General features: G+C 41.9%; 1 protein-coding gene across 1 annotated transcript in view; it reads right to left on the minus strand.

Moving 5' to 3' along the window:
• The window catches only part of rhobtb1.L (Rho related BTB domain containing 1 L homeolog), a 56,334-nt gene extending 50,621 nt beyond the window's left edge, over nucleotides 1–5,713 (minus strand). Inside the window, exon 1 of the mRNA XM_041570243.1 lies at nucleotides 5,603–5,713. The gene's annotated coding sequence lies outside the window, so the exon portion shown is untranslated. The remainder of the gene's footprint in view (nucleotides 1–5,602) is intronic.
• Between the last annotated feature and the right edge of the window lie 287 nt (nucleotides 5,714–6,000).

A 6,000-nucleotide genomic window follows, 5' to 3' on the forward strand; every position in this document is an offset into this window, starting at 1 on the left:
CCCCAGTCCAGCTCTGCCTTTAACAGAAGCTACAGCTTCCACCTGAATAAAATATATAGTGTGGGCCCTTTATTAATAAGCGATATTAATAGTGCCCGTGCCATAGGTGCCACATTTCTGGATGGAATTTTATGGAAGATCCCTCCATGGCACTGAAAGGGTTACATAAAATTCACTTTGCACTTTTTGTGCAAGTTTTTTAATATGTATCAGGGCGTGGGCTGTTTACAGACTGAGCTGTGCACGGGGTGTGTCAGGGGCGACAAGACATTATCTAGAAATCAGGGCATTTATCTGGCAGTTGTACATGCTATGTTATATCTGGGTCTTTCACTAATGAGTTTAGAGTTTAACTGCTAAATTTCCACTTTGCAATAAAATTCTGCTAATTGCTAAGCCTTTGTCCAATTCAGGAGGAAAAAAAGTTTTTATTTTCAGATTATGGCCCCTGACTATCTGCACTGCTAAGGGGCAGCTTTTCTCTATCACTGACCCTGTCTAAATACAGCGCCGGGAAAGCAGAACAGTGAATATAGGGCATTGTTTGTTTCCCTAAAACCCCCCTAAACTGCCTAGTGGTTTACTGACAATTGACTTTCTTTTATTTGTTACTTTTTAATGGTTCTGCTATTTTCCTTGTGGCATTCCTGAATTATTATTGACTGACCAAGGATAATGGTTGTCACATGCGGTTCCAGCAATGCCCTTGCTCTTAAAGGGACCGATAAAAAGAAACAAAAAACAAGAGCGTTTTCTATGCATTTAAATATAATGTAGTGTTAGCTTTCACTGGTACAAACTGGGCCTTGAATGTGGTTTATATAAATAAGCTGCTGTGTAGCCATGGGGGCAAGCTGAATCAGGGCAATAGGGTCCATGTTTATACAGCAGGTAACAGAGAAGCTGCGTGGAATATAATGATTTTAGTACTTAGCCTGGGAGATATGCAAGGGTCAGCCCTCTACATTACTACAGAATACAAACCTATCTCATATAAAGTTTGGCATTTGTTGCCATGTAATTGCTGTAGTTTATGAGTTGACTGGACAGATACAAATCTAGTGGCACACAGGTATATGCCCATGTAAGGGGCACAAGGCAGCAGATCAGGTAAATACAGCAGTGAAAACCCAAAACGCTACTTTGCCTCTACTGTATGTTTGTGCAGTGACAGATATGCCACTGAAGGCACATACAGGGAATGGGAGGCAATGGAACATGCTAGCAGGGGCACTGGGATAATTATAGAGGAAACAGACCCTAACACGGACGTGGGGGGCTGGGGGCAGAGGGTCCACTCCTTATATAGTTCACCCACTGTCGGACTGGCCCACTGGGATACCAAGAAAACTCCTGGTGGGCCCAGGTGTCAGTGGGCCTCTTGCTTCTAACAATTTGGCCTATTTCATGGCCATTCCCTATATCTTTATGAGAACAAAGAGGCTTAATAATGGAAGAATAGAGTAAAGGCCAGGGACATGAGCAGAGGGCAGTGGTGGAGGGTTTGTTGCAGGCCCGGACTGGCAATCTATGGTTTCTGGCAAATGCCAGATGGGCTGCTGTAAGATGCCATAGAACTTAGACTTTTAAGTGGGTTGGTGGGGGCTGTTTGGGCCTATTGTTACTTGGAATGCTAGGTCCAAGCCTAATTGGAGAAACCACACACCTCACAAACCAAAGCAGAGTTTCCTGGTGCTCAGTGGTAGGGGAATCGGCAACCGCCCAGCCAAGGTACGTGGAAGGATCACCGGCACATAGGAGTTTAGTTCAGCAGGCCAAGCCCTTGCAATCTTATTAATGCAGTGCAACGTTTCGGGGCATGCCCCTTTGTCAATTGACAATGGAGTGGATTTTACCAGGCCCAACTTTCTCATATAGCTCTAAGAAAACACAAAATGCCCATGATATACTTTCATAACTAAAGGGCCAACAAACCCAGTAGGAGCTCATGCACATGGGTGTTCTTCGCAGAATCATTTTGGAGTGTGGCGTCACCATCCCAGAATTTCTTCCCACTTACTGCAAAGGCAACTGGCTTTACCTGCATGTGTCCAGAAAACTGCTACTAAAGTGAATAGGGCGCAATTCTGGACTCGATCTCTCTTGGTTTTCACTCCAGCCAATAGACTGGCACTTCAAATTGAGACCCAAATGTCACCAAGAAATCCATCTAGTACTGATCAGCAATTATATTTTTGATATTTATATGCAAAAATATAATGGTGTTATATAAATATAAATCTAGATTGAGTGTGGGGGACCATTGTCCTGTTCTAGATACTTTCGCTTGGCCTTTAGTTTCAGAAGGTTCCTATAATAATATTTAAGAGATATGGGGCATTTCTGCTTGACCTTATAATGTTCTGCTCCATTGCATGTGGTTAATTAGACAGCAAAAAAAGACAATTAAGGGTTTAGAGGAGTGTTTCTCATTGCTTTGCAGGTTTCTAGAATTTGCTTACGACGTCGCCCTACAGAGGGGAATAAAAAGCTTGCACGTCAGTTTCAGCGCAGATTTCTTGTGTTTATCTGTTGAACAATCAATAATAGAATAAAAAGGCAGCATTTTAGCTGCTGGCTCAGCACTGCTGCAAGAGCATCGACGTATGGGTGATTTGCTAAAAATTCTCTATGATTGCAAATCTAAGTGCAAACGGAACCTGCTTGTCTAGGTATTTGCATGACATCAGATAGAGGAACCCCAAATGCTTTAATTAAGCACTCCCCCCAATGCTGTTGTTGAACTACATCTGCAGAGCTGGGTGCTGTCTGGGGATTGCTGAGGGTTATTGTTTTTTGGGTGCAATGCAGCCCTGTATTAAGGCCTATTATAGGTGTCTAACACCTGTGCACTACGATTGTCTATGGCTGGTGTTAATTTCAGGGCTGCATTGTGCTAACAAAGAAACAGTCATATTCAGAGATACAAGTGCCGTGTAACTGACATAAAGGGGCTTGATTTGCACACCATTGTGCTCTAGCATTTGGGACTGGGGATTTGATCAATTGGACCATCAGTGGTAAGAAATAATCATGAAAACCTGCAGAAATCAAGGATGACCAAAGTGTAGGTGACCCTGGGGTTAATAAACTATGCAGAAAGCAAGGGTAAAGATAATACAGAATGTTAGATCATGAGCCACTGAGAATGAATACGGCTCAAGGAGATTAGAATTATTAACATTAACCTTGCAGCGGGCTTGAAATAGCATCTATCTATTTTAAGTTAAAGACAGTACAGTGTTTTTTGTACAAATGAAAGGCCTGTGCTATAGCAGAATTTGATAGTATACACGAGTGCACACACAATGTCATCACAAAACATCCTTATATTTGTCCCATCAGAGTAGAGAGAATATGATCTGCACAATCCCGTTCCTCTGATATTGGAGAAGAGTAAATATAACCTGTTTATTGCTGCTCAACATACCCCCATTCACCCCTGTAAATTGAATGGCCAAACTGTAGTCACGCAATCAGCTCAGTATATTCCAGTGCTAGGCGTGGATCTATTATCTGGAAACCTTGCAGTTCTCCTTTCTCAATAACTCTGTTAATTAAAACTCTCAACCAGCAGCCGGGATTCCTTTCATTCAGTGATATCCAGAAATGTGCATTGTACATTGCTGCCGCTCTGTGCCAGAGACAGTGATGTTATATTTTTGGCAGGGAACATGTTAATCCTATTAAGGGCACAGTGATGTAACCAATGTGTTTTTAAAGAGGACCATACATTTTTATAGCTATTAAATAATTTGCCTTCTTCTTCTGTCTCTTTCCGGAGTTTAAATTATACTGACCCTGGCAGCCGAAAATCTATTGCTCAATATTATTTTTACTTTTTATTACTTTCTGTTCATGCTCTTTCCTAGGGCACACCAAAACCTGGTCGCTAGGGTAAATTGGATCCTAGCAACGGTCATAAGTCTTAATTATAGCATTTAGTAACCTGTTCATAGAGGAGTGAGGCTTGAGTCTATCTGTGTAATAGATCATAACTATGGTGTGGCTGTTCAGCGTTGCATCATTGCATTTCAAGCGCCAGTTTCTAATGTGCTCATCATACTCTGTCTGTCTACTCCAGGATTCCCTTTATGGTGCAATTATATTGTGACCATAATCTAAATCTGATCTAAATGACATGTCTGATTATTGGGGAAGTGCTGCAATAATATATGAATCTAAATCCAGTATGTCACTGATACTTATGGTATCTAATTACCACTGACTAATGGGCCTTTGTCTGGCCTAATTTGCATATACTGTACATCTATCTATCTATCTATCTATCTATCTATCTATCTATCTATCTATCTATTTATCTATCTATCACCAGCCTTTATTTATACAGCACCAATATATTCTGCAGCACTTTACACCAGCCCCTGCTCAAGCAGAGCTTACAATCTAAGGTCCCTATCACATTCACACACTAGGGGCAGTTTTTAACAGGAGACAGTTAACCTGTCTATATGTGGGGTGTGGGAGAAATCTGAGTACCTGGAAGAAACCAACATAGGCACAGGGAGAATATTCAACGCCCTGGCTGGAATTAAACCTAGGACCCTAGAACTACTAAATACGGCACCACTTTGCTTTTAGACTAAAGACACTTTTAAGAATCCCACCCTCCAAGTATAATATATACAACCTGTAGCTGGGCTGGATCAGACAGTATGCATGGCAATTGCTAGTGAACTAGGAGTAAAGGTGGCCAAAAACGCACAGATATCATAAGAAACTAATTTTCGTACGATATTCGGTGCATGTATGGTGAGAAATGAGCCATCCGATATCGGCAGAAGACTTGGATATCGGTCGGCTCATCGATCAGGGTGGACAGAAAATTTTGATCGGGTTCCTTTGAAGGCATCCGAACATCGCCCATTGCTAGTGCTGAATTGTCAGATAGAGGTAGAATTCTATTGTTTCTGTCTGTATATCTGAAGATTCAGCTTTACACGTGTGTATTGAAATAAACGACCTTTCTTGGAAAGATCTTTTCCAAGAAAGATCGTAATTGTTACGTCTTAAGAGATGAATGCGGTATGGTGCTACCCACATGCCGGCCCAATCAAGCATTTCCCCCGGATAAACTCACAGCAGGTTCCTTCATATCTGGCAGTATTACTGGCCCTGGGGACAACATTGTCTGTTTCCCTAGAAAGAGTTGCGTATAGTATAACGTAATAGTTACAAATGAATACATTTGGCCCTTGATCTCCCAGCCATGGGATGGGAGTAGTTTAACAACAGCCAAAGGGCCACACTTTGCTAAAGATAAAAATTTCTGTGTTCTTCTCGTGCCTGCATAGGTTTCTTCCGTGTACTCTAGTTTCCTCCCACACTTACTGTATAAACACATTCAGGCAGGTTCAGTGGCTCCTGATAAAAACTGACCTTAGTGAGTGTGACCTGTGATGCCCAGGAGCTAATGGGAATGATATTTATAATCTCAGTAAAGTGCTGTGGAATAGGACAATAACAATTCATTGCAATATCATATATAATATTAAATGTTCTGATTCATTATCACCATCATGTGCAACAAGGATACGTTGTATCATCCCCTTTCCTCTCTCCCCCCATTGGGAAATCCTACCTTCTGTGTAGAACAAAGGATTAGTTCTGGGTCAGTAGGTCCTCACTTCACCTGGATCCTGGACAGTCTGTTTACAATAGCTCAGCAATTCTCACCTATACAGCCACCAGGCCACACCTCCCTCCCACAGCCACACCCACAGCCACACACCCCTTGCTGCAACAGCCTCACCTTATCTGCGTCTCCCCTGCCATAGACTTTATTCTTTGGAATGAAGTTAGAGAGATTAACCTAGATGTGTGAAGAAGTGCATCATTTCCGTGTGAACGGCAATTGGGGAAGGAGTGGCTGTGTGCACATATATCTTGACTGAGAGAAAATAACCCTGACCTGGATTACGTGCTCTACACCTATTGACATGACAAAATGTATATATATATATATATACATACTTATTT

This window comes from Xenopus laevis, chromosome 7L (genome assembly GCF_017654675.1).
Source record: "Xenopus laevis strain J_2021 chromosome 7L, Xenopus_laevis_v10.1, whole genome shotgun sequence".
Classification (NCBI taxonomy): Eukaryota; Metazoa; Chordata; class Amphibia; order Anura; family Pipidae; genus Xenopus; species Xenopus laevis.